The sequence below is a fragment of the Mauremys mutica genome, chromosome 19 (genome assembly GCF_020497125.1).
Source record: "Mauremys mutica isolate MM-2020 ecotype Southern chromosome 19, ASM2049712v1, whole genome shotgun sequence".
NCBI lineage: Eukaryota > Metazoa > Chordata > Testudines > Geoemydidae > Mauremys > Mauremys mutica.
The window spans coordinates 9,781,195-9,798,530 of NC_059090.1; the positions used below are offsets into that span (position 1 = coordinate 9,781,195).

The window sequence follows — 17,336 nt, forward strand, 5'->3', positions numbered from 1 at the left end:
TAAACATATGGAAACAACAGAACTTGAAAACATGGTTTTAAAAAGCTGCTGATCTATCTTCCCATATAACATGCTTGACATTTATTATTTCTCCTTCTGTACTTTTTCTGTATTGCTAGTGCCAAAAATAAAACTAAAGAAAAACTGCAATGGAATAGAAAAATTTTCCAATCACTTGATCCAGTGAGAAATATGATGAAGAACCCAAACCTGCAAACATACAGGCATGTTAATAAAGTTACACAGTCCCAGCTACTCAAAGGTATTTGGCTGCATAACCCCTATTGAAATCAATGGAAGTTAGGTGCCTAAATACCTTTGAGGATTTGGGCCACAGTGTCTGCAGATCATGCACACAATCACTAATAATTATTTCCTTAAAATTCCCATATTTATATTCCACATTTCTTGTCTTGATAAATCCCAGCAAAGTTGAGTCAAGACAAAGAGAACAGGAAATTTCCATAGGAATTTTCTGATAGCCCTGAAGCTTTGCAACTGGCAACAAATATAAACACTTCTTAACGCAAAACAATGCCAGAAACTAAAATGCAAACTTTCCCTAAAAAGAACTATGGGAAATCTCCTGTAGTAATACTCCATGTCTGTGGCTCCTGCTCGGATCTTCCAGTCTCAGTGAATGTCAGACTGCATTTCTTGTTGGAACCATCATTAAGGGCTCCATCCTGGAAGGTACTGACTTAGGAGCTGAGAGCACTCCACACCATGCATGATCAGGCCCTAAAACAATAGCCCCTGAGGATTACACAGCAACCTAGTTCACTGGAGATTTTGGAAATATATGTCGTAATTTCCTTGTTTAAATTTACATATTCTAATTAAGCAATTTTTTCTGCAGTTAATAAGGGCCCTGAAAACACTTTCACATGGGATTAAAACACACACATGGTGCATTTCTCCTTTTAAAAAAGTCATCTTTATCCTTCAGGATAACATTATACCAATATATCAATTACCATCAGCATATTTTTATTTTCAAAGTACTTAAACATTTCTTTTTTCAAACAGGGTTTGTTTAATTAAAACGGCATGCTTGTGCACACAGCATCTATTTAGTATAATGCCTTATCAAAACTCAGTAGTGATGCTTGTAATGAATACTGTTGGGATGAATAAGCAATGTCAACAATAACTTCCAACCACTTCTACAATATACATTGTTTTTATGGCCGAACATGCATAATAGTTATATTTAACTCTCTCTCTTTGCTGAAGATTAGGTCACTTTCCAAAGGGCAGTTTTTAAAATGCTCACGCTCCAGAGCTCAATCAGGCTGATGAATTTGTGTTTCTCTCCCAAAACAGAGTGCCAGAGCAGAAAAGAAAGGGTTCATGAAGGAGGAAACAAGGAATAAGAAATGAAAAGCAATAGAGAAAGAAGAGAGATCAAACAAAGAGAAAAGAAAAACTAAGCATGCTACCATAAGAGGCAGTGCAGCCCACTGGATAAGGCAGTGGCCTGGGATGACACTAACCGGTTGTGCGACCTTGCGCAAATCACTTTGCCTCCCATGCGGTCTTCTCTATTTAGACTACAAGTTCTTTGTGGGCAGGGACCATCTCTATCTGTATGTATAACACCTAGCAGAATGGAGCCCTGATCTCATCTGGAACCCTCAGGAGTGACCACAATATAAAGAATAATGTTGGAAAAAACAGTCCTGCTACACAGTTTTCAATATTTGTTTGAAGTTGCGAATGCAAATCCATCTATCCTTTGTTCAGCTGGTATTTATCTTTATTCTTTTGATGTATAGCAATAATTGGTACCCTCCCATCCACCTTTACAATCCACACCAAATACAGTCAACAAATGTAATCAAGTAGACTATCTAATGTATTTATATGGTCTCCATTACCACAGTAAGTCAAACAACCCCAAGTCTTGGCTGACAAATGGGGAGAAGCAACTTCCACAGCGAAGGATCTCACCACACAGGCTCTGCCAGTAGCCCCTTGATTTGGGCTGAGAGGACTCCAGCTCAAGAGCCCCCAAAGATCTTAACTGTGGCAGTATCACATGGGGAGACACAGTGTCTCCAGTGACCAGGCACAAGCCACTTAGAGCTTTAATGGTTTCAGCTAACAGCTTTGACTCTGTTTATATGCATCAGTTCCAAAACAAATACATTTCTAGTCATAGAAACCAGGATCTTTCCATAGTGGATTTTTTTTTTTAAAGAAACCAAAACCAGCCCTTCATTATTACTACAGTCATTGCAGTGCAAACACTTGCCAAAGGGTGGTGACACTGCTGGGGGCGAGTCTGCTCCTTCATTTTTCCTCCTGCTCAGGTGGGTGATGGGCGGCTGCTGGCAAGGAAAGGTTTTGTAGCAACAAGGAGGGCAGTGGCGAGGAAGGGGTGGATCACAGAAGTGGGGACTGGGCAAAGGTTCCATGGCATTTGGGAGGTCACAGCAATGGGGGAAAGTTCCATGGCAGTTGGGATGAGGAGGGGGTCACAGAGGCAGGGGGAGGTTCTGAAGCAATCGGGGGGAGGAAGGTTCTGTGGGAGTTGCGGGGGCACAGACACAGGGGGAAGGTTCTGAAGCAGTTAGCGGGGAGACCGGTTCTGTGGCAGTTGGGGGAGGGGTCACAGAGGCAGGGGGGAGGAAGGTTCCGTGGCAGTTGTGGGGAGGGTCACAGAGGCAGTGAGGAAGATTCCGTGACAGTTGGAAGAAGGGAGGCCAGAAGGTTCCGTGGCAGTCGGAAGAAATGGGTCACAGACGTATCTGGGGCCCAGGGTGGAGCATGGTATGGAAGTCAGTTAGGAGCTAGGGTTGTCAACATTGTATTTCAAAAACAACAGACTGTTTTCTTAGCACCCCTGCCCCATCCCTCTTCCCAATATTAATTATGAAGAAGAACTCACCTACGTTCGCCAGGAGCATTTCTTGCTGCTTTTTGCAGCACTCAGCAACTCCCAATCTTGTACAGAGATGAAAAAATAAGGGATGTCCCTTGTAATACAGGACTGTTGGCAGCCCTAGGACTCCCAAGGTGTTAGAGCCCATGTGAACTACCAGATGAAATGCCTGCTGCATTTGCCTCAGTTGGCCCTTTGTCAGTGATCGTTGCCAGATTAGGCTTGGTGACCACAGCACTCTTCGACCTCCTGAGAGGACACAGTTTCCAAAAGTCTGGGAGGGACCAAGAGTGAAAATGCACGAGCGTCCTGGACTTCACTCATCAACAGGTAAATAAAATATAAGGAGAACCAGAACATATCCTCATGTTCCCCATGGTTGTGCCTATTCTGCAGCATATGTACAAATGCTGCTTCCAAACATTTGAAAGGACAAATGTCCATCATCCATGTACATGAGACTGGATTTAGGGCCAAATTCTCATCCTTAATTAAACAAGACTCTTACACGGGGATTTTCAAAGGTGCTTAAGGGAGAACTCGATGAATTTCAGTAGGATTTGGATGCCTAACTCCTCTGAAAATCCCAGCCCCACTGATTTCCAGTGAAAGTCTCTGTACCCTATTAACAATCCCTTGAGTCACCCCGGGACTCAATTCTTTACTCTGACTTTTCCGATGTAAAATCATAAGCTACTGCCTTCCTCTGTCGAAAGTAAAAAAAGTGAGTTTGCAGTGGTAGGTCAACTTTAAACCATCCCTTCACGTTAGATTCTGCCTTTCAAGTTTCAACCTCAAGAATAGTTGTCGTAACTGACTAGCAGCATAGTGTCATTTACTTGACTAGAGCTACGGATTTACACCAGGCCAAATCCATGTTTGGTTTTTAATGGAGATCAGTCCCTCACCTTAGTTGCAAATCAATGACTGAAGCCTTTAAGCTTCCCTTACATCCAAAGTAGTTTTCAGGACACTTCCATTTATGCACCATTAAGCATCTCCTATACTGCAGCATTACAGAAAGCAGACTAACAACAACTTGGCTAGCATTTGATGCAGGCATTCCTTGATGAAAGTACAATGCCCGCCTTCTCTGATGTTGCAGTAGAAGAAGGGATCTTTTTAGCAGCATCCTTTTGTGGCTTCTCTAATACTGCTTTCCACATTGGTATTTTTCAGGCAATTAAATAAGCTTATGCTTATACACAGTCTTTCTAGAGAGTGCCTGGGGGCAGGTTTGTTGGATTGTGTTCTCCACAAGACCCGGTTCTGGGAACAACTTCAAGGATCCCATTTATCTCTTATCCAATCCCATGAGCAGAAATGTGAAGGAAATTAAAATCATGTTCACAAAGGACTCAGTTATTGCTGTGTCATGATGATCAAGGCAGTTAATTTTTCTGTCTCCATTGCCCCATCTGTAACCTCCTACCCCTTTTCACAGCGGGATTATGAAGATTAGTCAGTCAGTGTTTGTACAGAACTGTGACGCTACCAGTGTTACGATTTCTTACTGGGTTATCTCTGACACATTTTACAGTGCAGAAGTACTTGTGTTACTCTCAATATATGATTCAGTCTTTTCTAAGGGACAAACACCACAGGACTTTGTCAGGACAACTCAGGCATGGCTCATTTATCACCTTGCTGTCCACTTTGCCCCTAAATTCCTCTCACTGTAGCCTGTTCCCAGGCAATCCGTCTGTCTCACATGGTATTCCATATTCAGTCTAACACATACAAAATTGCTCCTATTGGAAACCTGGGTGTGCTGGGTTTTTTAAATCTTGCTCCTATATATGCCTGCCACTGTAGCTGCAGCCAGCTCTGACAATAACCATTACAGGGCACTGCACAGTCCCCCCATTCTGTTATCATCTAACTATGGCTACTGTAACAAAAAGAACCACAGACTGGTCCTTTGAGCTCCACAAGAGAATTTAATTTGGAGAGCTATGGAGACAGTAAGAACATGATAAAGTTTTATTTCAGACTGACAAAGAAACTAACACTGGAAGGAAAATGCTACTAGTCAGTGGATGCTGTTTCCAGGACCCATCCACTGCCCTGTAAATTGATAGAGCCTGATGCCTTGCTTTAGCACTCTCCTCCCGCCCTCCCACCCCCAAACACACTCAAGACAGATGTCTTGTTTAATACCTCACTGGCTAAAACTCCAAGATTATACTGCCGTCACAGGGGAAACCACATGGGTTCTGCCTATTATTAACCACTTATTCCCATCCAAAGAAAGTTAGTCCTCTAAAGCCGATTAATGCTTCATATCTGATGGAGAACATTCAGAGTGTGGTCCTCTACAGAGCAAAGGCAGAGAATCAGACATACACATGCAAGAACAACAATGCTGTATCAGAGAGACCCTGACACACGGACACTGCATTACAACCTCTTAACAGGAGGGCACCTAAGAGGGAACTGGGAGAGGCAATGTTGTCCTGCGCATAGAGCATGGCACTGGGACTTGGGTGACCTGAGTTCTATTTGTAGCTCTGCTCCATGACATGCTGTATGACCTTGGGGAAGGCATCTCTCTGTGCTTCTATTTCCCTTCCCATCCTTTGTGTTGATTATTTAGACTGTAAGCTCTTTGGGCAGCGATTTCTCTTGTATGTGCGCAACACCTATTACAGTGGGCGCCTAGTCTCAGTTGAAGCCCTAGGTACTACTTTAATACAAACAAATAATAATGTATCTGAGCTCCTAATTGGAACAAAATAAGCTGTTGCTTAAACCCATGTTTCCTAAGACATATCCATTTGCCACCCACACATTGCACACTTGTGAGCAAAGAAGTCAGCATGCCTTGTGATTAAGTTCACTCATTCCTGTGCACACTCCAGCCTCATACACATGCTGCAGTACAGCAACCTGCTGCACCATGCACAAATACTTGTGGGATCACAGCATCAATGTACAATTTTTCTTCTTTTTAAGTGACAGACTTAAAGGCTCCTTGCCTGCCTTATGCAATTTCAGAAGCACTTTTTCAAAGTGATCATATGCCAAAAGCCAAACAAGTCAAAACTGATGTGGTGACTTGCAACTTCTATTAACGTGTTTATTTTTTCCCTGCATTATATGCTTAGCTTGATATGATGGCAAAGAGGGAGATGAATAAAATAGCCATGATTACTATTAAATTAAACCTTTCCATTGAGTTATAACCACAACAGAATCATATATTTTGCTTTGACAGCACAGCTGCATAAACTGCTATCACTGCAACACAAGCAGCTTTCCTTACCAACAATGTACAGGCAATTATGAGGGAAAGAAGAGAATTATTCAGAAGGAACAGTAAGACAGAGATAACAATAAAAGTGCTATCACTGTACATGCATGATTGCAAGGTGGACATCTGATACTGGTAGGGGAAGAAACTTTCAACTGGCACTATATACAAATCGAGTAATAACACAGTCTAATCTCAAAATCAATACTGGTGATTGCAAAGGCTGATACTGTGCACTGCCACAACAGAAAATCCAAGCTACCAAGATGGCTCAAAACTAACTTCCTGGGACTTTGGCACAGCAAGGGGGATAATCTTCCAGTTAGTAGATATCATTGTAGAGCTAGCCACAATAAAAAAAATTAATGGACTTCTCTATCAAGATAGATCAAAATTTTTCAAAACTTAGATGAAAGTTTTTTCGCAAACTTTTCTCAAAAAATTTTGCTTTTTTTTGCTGTTTTTTTAACCAACTCATGATGGAAATTTTTTTAGATTTTCATAATAAATTGTAAAAATGGTTCTTTTTTTAATAGCTCTGTTCTCTAGGCCTCCTATCACTGTAGCATCTGAGCAGTACACTGACATGAATGAATTTATCTTCACAACACTCTATGTGCAGTAGGGAAGCATTACTCTCCACATTTTACAGACAGAGAACTAAGCCACAGAGCAACTAAGTGACTCGCCCAAGGTCACACAGGAAAGTCTGTGACAGAGCCAAGAATGTACCCTAGACCGCTGGAATTCTGGTGCACTGTCTGCTGAAGAGCTGGGAATAGAGCCCAGGCCTTCTGTATCTAAAACCTGTGATTTAACTGCATACCATCCTTCTTTAAAGTGACTCGGGTATATTTCCCTGCTCTGAAATTAATATATAGGTACTTCCTATATATTAATTTCTCAAGCTATTCAAATCAGTTTGTTTATTTTTAATACTATGTCTCTGAGTTTCAAACAATACTACAAAGCTATACATTAAAAACAAAACATTCCATGGACACACAGACACTTTTCAAAAGCAATGTCCTGCATACTACACAACATCCCAGCCACACACAACATCTCCTTAGCCATCTAATACACCTTTCACTTAAACATCTGGGTTTTCCCATGCCTCTCTTATCACAGGAAAGTCTACTGTTTCATCATACTTCTTACAACATGCTCACATTAAACCACTGCTACCATGTCAACATATCAATGTGTTGAAGATGGAAACAACAGTTTCACGACCTTAAAAAAACAAAACAAAACACCCACTCACTTTCTAATGCTAAAATATTGGTAAATAATTAATCACATTACTACCCAGATTTCTATACTGTCAGCACACACCAGTGTCAAACAGATCTATCTGAACATGGACACAGGAGTCCAATACAATCTTTCCATGATTTTCTCTTGTTGCAGTTCTATTTTAGACTCATTAGCAGATCTTAGTTAACCAACTAGTATCTCTCATCACAGCTCACACTAAACACATATACCTGAGAGACTGAAATGCAAAAGAAACTTCTGCTGTTACCAAGAAATAAGGATCACATTTTCAAAGGAGCTCAGAGTCAGAATTTCAAATGCTGAGCACCCATAAGGGAGGCCAGATTTTCAGAAGAACTCAGTAACCATTCTAACACCTATATAAGAGCCAGATTTTCAAAACTGCATAGCACCCAACATGCTGTGCTGAGCTGAGCTGCTGTGAAAATCTGGGCACTTATTCTGGTACCTAAATAGAAGCTGAGCTCTTTTGAAAATCCTTTTTAGTTTAAACTCTGACTTAGCAAAGAAAAATTGAGATGGAGTTTTAAAAAAAACAACCTCAAAACTCCAGATTTGTGGATGTTTTATAAATAAATATCACAAATTATTTTGCTTCTCTGCTACTAAAAAACGGGGGATTAAAAATAATTTAAAAGAATAGGTCAAACCCTGCTTACCTTGATCATGAGAATTCAGTTCTTACTTGAGTGCGAGAAGCCAGTGGGACTACTCAGGTGAATAAAATGAGTGTGATTTGACTTTTAGGTAGGGGAAAAACAAAACAAAAAACAAAACACACATTCCCTCCCAGACTGATGACTTCTATAAATTTCAACCTCCAGGGCAGTAGAGTGTTTAGCTTGGAAATTCTCTGACAGTCTATATATTCATAGCAGTGCAACAGCAGCACTACAACCACCACCACCCAGGGTTTACTCAGAACATTCTGTATAACCAGCATAGCAGTGAATGACTAGATCTGACCTTGGCACCTCTTGCGTTATACCCACTGATAGATGCGCTTAGACTTGCCTCCTACCCAATCTCCAGAACTACAGTAGCTCCCAGCTACCCGCTGATTTATAGCTTGATTGCGGTAACCGGCTTCCCCCACTGCAGAACTCAAAAAACAAGCTCTTCAAGGCTTCAGCCGGTTTTCCTGCTATACAGCCAACAAGCATGATTTTTTAAAAATTCAGGTTTTGCATGGTAATTTTTTTCAGTCTTAAATCAAATTTGAGGTGTACAGAGGACAAAATTTGCAATATTATTATATACAGCACTGTAAATTTATAGCCAGAGCGACAAATTCTGCTCAAAGTTACACTAGTTAAAATCAGGAGTAACTCCACTGAAGTCAATGGAATTAGCATAGATTTTCATGTGTACACAGCAGAATCTGGCACATCAGTAAAGACCTGGGACCAAGTTCCATTTACACAATCTATAGAGTTGCTCTGGATTTACATTGGTGTAACATAGCAGAATTTGGCCCACATTCCCTACCCTCAAAGGTCTACAAAAGGCATTTATAGCAAACATTTAAATTTAAAAAAAAGTCATCAGCTCAGAATTAATCATACATAAGCAGTGTTATAATCAGTGCACGATAATTAGTCTCAATTTTAAAATAAAAAAAAACCAAATCACTTGCCAGTGTTTGCAGCATAAAAATGGAAAGATGCAGTTGTGAATACATACCATGCAGATTTTTATAGATATGCTTATACAACTGGAATATTATCTGGCTGCTCCACTAGATCCACTGTCAATATGGTTCTAGGAAGAATACAGTGTGAGAAGCAGATTCCCCCCAAGGCACCACCCCCAAAAAGCATCACAGGAGTTAGAGATGGAGTGACCAACTGAGGTTGTTTTATTCCAGTTTTCCTTTTTCAGACTAAAGACATTTTAGCAAAATAGAAAATGGGATACAAAGACAATTCTGCATCTGCTCCCAGAGCAAAGCAATCTCGTTGTTATTATGATTTGTCCAAATGCTCTGCTGGATGTAATGACCAAATGAGAACAAAAGGTATGTAATGGATATTGCACCAATATAAATATGCATTACACAAACACAGGGATGAATAGTGTGCAGGATGCAGATGATTTAAATCTTCCTCCTTTATTCGCTAACGATTCCCTCCCAATTAAATGATTTAAAGCCAGAAAGTCGCTTCCAAATCCTCCGCTTTTGTTCCATCAGCGCTGAACATTCATCTGCTTCGATGAAAGGGGCACACCGGGGTGCAGCCACAAGCAAAGTCACTGGCAGTTGCTTACCATTGGTCATGGACCCCTCAGGCTCGGGGAGGAGAGCAGGTGGAAACGCACCCAGCAATGTGAAAAGGGCAGATTCAGCGGGGCAGCAGCCCCGTAGGACCCTAGGATCTGTACAAAGACTATGAGAAAGTCCCTTCCACCAGCACAGCCGGAGCGTGGGGATCCCAGACAGCTGCAGCAATGGGGCATTTTAGTCAGCACAAGGAAGCAGGAAGGCTGCCAGGCATTAGATCCTTAACCGGCCAGCCAAGTTTCTCCAGCCCAGCCTGGCTGCTGTATGCACTTTCCTCCCCTCCTAGTGCTGATGGGCTGCACCTTCCCAGCAAAGTCCTCTGCAGCTTTGCCCCTGCAGGCATATGAGCACTAGGTGGTTTCAGCCCAGCACTCTCTGTTTCCCCCTCCTATCGGATACTGCTGCCCCCAGCATGTAACCCGCTAGCACTCACTCACCTGGGCAGGTTGCTGGAAGGTCTAGAGAGGCTGCGGCTCTAGGTCTCTGCCTGGGCTGCTTGCAACGTGCCTCTGTTTGCAGAGACTATACAAAGTATCAAGTGATCCTCCTATCAGGAATTTTGTACCATGAGCAACATCCTCGGCTCTCCTCCTATTGGCAATTTCTGATGTCCAGTGCGATTGGTGGACGGTATATTATAACTCTGGTTTCTGATTGGAAGCACAGAGGACTATGTAAATAACTATATGAGGTTGGGTTCCCGTTGGCTCATTGCTTCTGAGCTTTCCATAGGCTTTTCTCCCCAAACTTGCTGTAAATTGCAGGTTGATTGGAGCGTTTTGATTAAAAAACTTCACAAAGAAATTGCAACGTATTTCTTCCATGTGGCGTTATATCACTGTTGTCCTGAGTGTTGGTGTCTCGCAGATCACCAGCCTTGATGAGGTTTTTGATCTGACTGTGTATCCAGAAAAAAGGTATCTTTACATGCATTTAAAAAGGGGACAGTGTATGGGTAAATACACCTCTACTGGAATCTCCATTGCTTTGTTAAGCAGTGGTAGCAATTTACTTTTTAATTACTAATATTTTTAAAGTCACTAGAAATTAATCTTAAACAATGTTTTCCAATGGCAGATTACTACAGCCCTTTGTATCTGATGGAGTGGGTGGTCAGCGATTTTTCACCCCACACTTCAAGTGCTGCCAACTCTCACCATTTTATAGTGAAACTTGCAATATTTGTTGTTTATTTTAATGCCTTAGCTTCTGGAGGCATGTGATTATCAGAGTCTCCTAGCTTTCATTTATAAGTGTGTGTGGGGGAGGAGGAGTTTTCTAGCATTCACTGTTGCAGAAAAAAGCTTGAAAATGTAATCCAAGTGCACCCTGAAGGCTCAGAAACCAGAAGGCAAATAAAAAGAACTCAGAATTTATTTGACTTAAAAATTATGGGATTAAAAATTTTTCTCATTATGGGGGTGGGGGGTGGGAGAAGGAGCTGAATCATGGCACTTTCTAAAAGGTAATCTTCCCAATACCAGATTAGGTTAGAGATTGACAGGAAAATGATTTTGCTAGCATAAATTCAGCCTTCTGACTTCAAGTAGAAAATGAGGCTGAGCTGGGAAAAAGCAGCTGTTTGTTAAATCTAAGTTATTTATTATTATTATTATTATTATTGAACATTTATACCAGAAGTAACTCCAGTAATTGTGGTAGCCGTTAAACACCAGAACCAGGCTGGGTCCCACTGTGCTAAGTGCGGTACAATAAAAAGAACGTAGAGAAGGAAAAGATGTAGTTGATTATCCAGTCCACCTTTCTGCCAGAGCAAAATCTTTCCCTACTGTATCTGTGGGGTCAAAATACAAAGTGAGGAGCTCTCTGTGATTTTTTGGAGCTGAAGCAGTCTAGATCACTGTTCTCATCTTGTTATTTCAACTGAAGAGTGTGAGGCCTTAAGATTTCAGCAGTTTTTACCTCTAATCACGAAAGGAGTCATAACAGCAATAACTTAAATACAGCTGCAACCATGCCACACGTCCAAGTGTGTGTGCTGTGAATGCAGGCCAAGGGCTCTCAGATGCTGAGTTTTTGAGAGGGACTGTGTTGTATGATAGCCTATGGGGACCTCACAAATTAGAGTGAGACCAAAATATTTAGTAAAAATGATGCTTTGCTTTTTCTCCACTAATCAAAAATTAAAAATCTGAAGTTTACAGGTCATGAATAAAGAAATATTTCTGTTCTGTATTTGGAGAAAAAACATGATGTAGTCATATCATATAATAAAACTCTCTTCATTCCACTAGTATCTCAGGAAGATATTAAACAGCACCTATTTAAGTGACACACATTCAAATCAGGTCCATATAAATTGCATCCAAGAGTTTTAAAAGAGCTGGGTGAGGTGTTTACTTGACTGTTAATGTTGCTTTTCGGAAGACTGGAAGAAAGCTGATGTTGTGCCAATATTTAAAAAAAGTAACAGGGATGACCCAAGTAATTGTAGATCTGTCAGTCTGACATTAATCCCAGGCAAGATAACAGGGCGACTGATACGGGATTCAATTAATAAAGAGTTACAGAAGGATCATATAATTAATGCAATCAGCATAGGTTTATGGAAAATAGATCTGTCAAACTAACATGACTTTTTTTTTTTTATGAGATTACAAGTTTGGCTGGTAAAGGTAATAATGTTGATGTAATACAATTAGACTTCTGTAAGGCATTTGACTTGGTACCGCATGACATTTTGATTAAAAAACTGGAAAGATACATTTAATGGCACTGGGGATGTAAAAATTTAACCGATTTAACCGATAAGCATCAGTCTTATTGGTTTCAGTTAACAATAAAACTCTGCTGCTGCCCAGCCTCCTGGCTACCAGCCCCAGCCAGGACTCCAGGCGTGGGGCCAGCAGCAGAGCCCCGCATAAAACATGGGAGTGCTGCAGCACACACTCCCCCCAGTTACCTGCCTATGTGAACTCCTTAACAGTTAACTGTTTAACCAATAGAATTTTAATAGGTTAAACGGTTACTATTTTTAAACCCTATTTACATCCCTAAATGGCACATGTTAAATGGATTAAAAGCTAGCTAACTGATAGATCTCAGAATTTAATTGTAAATAGGGACTCATCAACAGACAGGAATGTTTCTAGTGGGATCCCTCAAGAGTCAGTTCTTGGTGCTATGCTATTTAACCTTTTTTGTTAATCATCTGGAAGAAAACTTAAAATCAACACTAATAAAGTTTGCAGATGATACAAATTGGGGGAATAATGAAGACAGATCACTGATACAGAGTGATCTGGATTGCTTGGTAAACGGCTCAAGCAAATAATATGAATTTTAATGTAGCTAAATGTAAATGTATATGTCTATCAAAAATGTTGTTCTTACACATTGGGAGACTATTCTGGGAAGCAGTGATTTTGAAAAAGATTTGGAGATTGTGATGGATTATCAGCTGAATTTGATCCTGCAGTGAGAGACTGTGGCCAAAAGAGTGAATGCAACCACTGATCCAACCACTGGACAGAATAGCATCCTGTTCTGGTGTCCACAATTCAAGAAGGATGTTGATCAATTCAAAAGGTTTCATAGAAGAGCCACGAGAATGATTAAAGGATTAGAAAACATGCCCTATTGTGGTAGACTCCAGGAGCTCACTCTATTTAGCTTAATGAAGGTTAAGGGATCACTTGATTACAATTTATAAGTACGTACATGGGTAACAAATATTTAATGTATTTTTCAGTTGTGCAAAGAAAGGTATAACATTCCAATAGCTGGAAGCTGAAGCTAGATAAATTCAGTTTGGAAATAAGGCATACATTTGAGAGAGAGAGAGTAATTAACAATTGGAACAACTTTCCAAGGGTCATGGTTGATTCTCCATTATTGACAATTTTAAAATCAGGATTGGATATTTTCTAAAAGATCTGTTCTAGGAATTATTTGGGGGAAGTTCTGTGGCCTGTGTTATATATAGGATGTCAGACTAGATGATCGCAATGGGCCCTTCTGGACTTGGAATCTATGAATCTATGCATGAATGACTCTTCTGTGCCATGATGAAAACAAAAATAATTACCGAGTTTAGCTGATGTATTGTAACCTCTGCTTATCATGTTGATCATCTAATCTCCTTGTTCTTGTGCTCCTAGTTCTTGTGCTCCTAGTCTCTCTGTTATATCAGCCAATTTATTATCTCATCTTATACTTGGATCGTAAGCTCTTTGGGACACGACCGTCTCTTTGTCATATGTTTGTATTGCACCGAGCACACTGGGACTGGGGTCTCTGGGAAATACCAAAATACAAATAATAAAAATAACAACCCCCAATACAATATAGGTGCTTTTAAAATTAGAATTTGTGTGATAGAAATATGCCTCATTCTTAAGGGTCCTGATGCAGAGAGGTCCAGCCCCACTTAATCTTTCAGGGATCTTCTGCTTCAGCCCCATCAGTACTACAGAAGGTTCCTTAATCCAAAGGCTCAGTTTCAGAAGCTACTAATAGAATTTAATTGTGACTGCAAATACAAGCATTTACTGAAATTATAGGGAGATGTGGATAAGTGATGCATTCGACTAACACAATTTGAATTCAGTCTGTTAAGCCCATAAGCAGGTACACTAAATTATTTGATGATTTTTTCCTGATCCATTTTGCCTACCTTTCCCTAGAATTAAATACAGCCCTTTGATTAATAGTAGGTATTGATACCCTATATGAATTATACCCTAACTGATCAAAGCCACAGGTATCCTTTACTCCCTGACCCAACTTGCCATCAGTGTTGCTGTCATTGCCACCACTGGCAGTGCTATCCTGTGCTTTAACAAATGCAGATAGTTCATTGGAGCAGGGACAGAGATCAGTTTGCTAGCTAATCCCCATGGTTTGGGAGTGCTCTCCCATGGGTCTCCAATCAGCATTTGCTTTGTAATTGAATGAGCTTAAGGGAGAGCCTGAGAGGCCCCACACAAATCTATGAACATGTCTGAACACTGGCAGCAGAGCCCTTTCCATTCTGTGGAGAAGGTTAACCCAAGAGTGAACAATTGTAGGGAAGAGAATCCATCCCTCCCTCCCCCCAACCCCCATCCTCCACACACTTCTCAAAGGGATCAGGAATTTTCCTCACTGTTGTTTCTGTAGACATTGAAGCTGCTCAATATTCTCCATTGCTCCATTATTTTATTTTTAGTGTGGGCTTCAAATCTCAAAATAACTGACACAGTATTACTGCAGCTTGTGGCTTACAATAAACTTTTGTTTCCCATCCAACAGAGTCTTGCTCATTTGCATTTAGTCTCTGCGCACAGAAGTGTCAAAAGATAATTATTAAGAGGACACTAGTTATTAAAATATCAATGTTTCCACTAAGCCTTGCAAGGACTTTATTTTATTTAGTCTAAACTGCAGTCATTAATCGGACCTCCTATATTGCATTAGCTCTATGTATCCAAGCCCCAGCACTCTTAGCAAAGCTTGCTTTATCAGCCAAGTATCAAATGATAAGGAATTGTTAAATTCTGAGAAAATGGCTTACAAGTGGGAGACTCAAAACTACATGTATTTAGCTTATCAAAAACAAAATCAAGAGGTGACTTGATTACAGTGTATAAGTATCCACATGAGGAGAAAATACCAGGTATTAAAGGGTCTTTCATCTAGCAGAGAAAGGCATAACAAGAACCAATGGCTGGGACTTCAAGTCAGACAAATTTTAGACTGACCATCTAGTTTTAAAATTTAATCGGCAACCTGGCAGTTATATCCTTGCAATGTCCTTTATTTATAGTCGTGCTGTAGTTTCCATGGTATCATATCTTTAAATACTGTTCAATCCAATTCTGTCATTAGATACATGAACACAACTCTCACTGCCTGAGAGAGAAATCCAAATTAAAATATCAACACAGTGTATCAGGTACCCCATTCTGTGAGTCTGTTTTTTGGGAAGGGAAGTTTGGGATGGAGGCTCTCTATCCCTAATACAGGCTGCTTTTATTTTATTTTTTTAATTGAAAAATCCTCATGAGTTTAAGTTACAGGGTAGGAAAGAACTTGTGCTGGCTTTGGGAACCCAAAAATCTAGTAAGAGAGGTTTGTGAAAGCTCAAACACCATGAGGTTTCCCCAGGTCTAATTATTACTGGCCAGATTTTGTGCTTGTCACTCACACAAAACTCCCACTAGGCTGCAGCCTCCAATCCTTACTCAGGCAAAACTCCCTCTGGAGACAATAGGTATTGCAATGAGTAAAAACTAAACATCTCCATGAGATTCTTGAATGGAAAGAACTAATGTACCCAGGTCTTGCCCTTTTCCTGTGGAAATGACAGAAAGCGGCAGTCTTTGCATCACTGTTCTCAGATGCTCACAAGTATCCACAAAGGAGAAGGGACACCCCCCCCATCCTATGGAGACTCTGTTTAGCAGTTAATATAGACATCCCCCAACAAACCTTCTCCACAATAGGCTCTCCTGTTAAAAAAAGTCTCTGGGGTTTGCTGCCTGTAGGAGATGTCCTGTCAACGTGGCTCAAACTGGGTCAATGAAGCAGTGCAGACAGCTCTGGCAGATCCTCCCAAGATCTGGGCATGTTTCAGTGACCAGTGGCACTTGAGGGGCAAACCTCATCCCCCACTTTTCTTTGTCAAGGCAGGAACAATCCCCAACAACCCCTCCACTGAGGAAGGATTCAGAGGAATCTGAGGGGAACCTAGTAATTTTCCCACCCACCGTTCCCGTCCCTGTAGGGGGTTATTTGGACCTAAGTAAGGGCCCATTGACTTCAGTAGGAGTTCTGCCTGAGTAATTCCAACAGGATTAGGCCTTTTCTGAGGACTGCTCACCCTCTGCTATCACTTTCTCTTTACAGCTTGAGTTCCTATTGAAAGGAACCTGCACATACAAGCTAGTCATGGATTGGAAATAAGCCAACAGTGTAGTTTTGGGGGTCCAATACTGCCACCCAAACTTCCAAAGCTTAAGGAACCCAACTGTCTGATGGATCATTTCATACCAATGCTGAGCCTGCAGCTGGGGCTCCATAGTCTGCAAGAGGTTGATATTAATACTGGAAAATGCACAGCACTGATTGCATTTTTAAAAACTATTGGCAGGAATCCTATAAAATATTAAAAAGAACGACTTCCTGCCTGTATTGCCCTGGGAGATTCATAAACCGAAACCAAACGAAAGGAGAAATGGTGCCGAGAGCCTGACGCTTTCTTCACTATTCCCGTTCCACCGTCATTTTGCTGAGTCTGTAAATGCAAAAGGAAAAACAAAACAATTTAATTAGTTTCTTTGATGTTCCGTAAAGAGATTTTAAGCATGCTCTGGTTTAAATTTACCAGCACCATTCTCTAATATGGTTATGTTACAAAATGCATATGGAGGGCTGCATTATGCACCCAGTGTGATATTTGGATGCAAAAATATCCATAAAATGTAGACATACATGGCCTAATTTTCAGACATTTGTATTTATGACAGGCCCCAAATTCCATATACAAGTTTGAAAAACAGGCTTCCCTACATATGTACACTAATTTGTCTCCCCATATCCTTTACTAGTGGTTCTGACTAAACAGTGAGATAAGAAGAAACCAATATTAAAACCAAGGAAACAAGATGTAACTAGCTCAACAAGTCTGACAT

At 40.7% G+C, this 17,336-nt stretch overlaps 1 protein-coding gene and 1 long non-coding RNA gene across 3 annotated transcripts in view; one reads left to right on the plus strand and one right to left on the minus strand.

Moving 5' to 3' along the window:
- The window catches only part of CAMKK1 (calcium/calmodulin dependent protein kinase kinase 1), a 167,027-nt gene extending 156,777 nt beyond the window's left edge, over positions 1-10,250 (minus strand). The window contains exon 1 of one of the 2 annotated variants that reach the window (XM_044994320.1): positions 10,140-10,250. The gene's annotated coding sequence lies outside the window, so the exon portion shown is untranslated. Of the gene's footprint in view, positions 1-2,257; positions 2,522-10,139 lie in introns of those variants that run through there. The other variant, XM_044994318.1, reaches the window with a different exon arrangement.
- The window catches only part of LOC123353308, a 73,067-nt gene continuing 58,439 nt past the window's right edge, over positions 2,709-17,336 (plus strand). The window contains exon 1 of the long non-coding RNA XR_006574456.1: positions 2,709-3,217. This is a non-coding gene — a long non-coding RNA (uncharacterized LOC123353308). The remainder of the gene's footprint in view (positions 3,218-17,336) is intronic.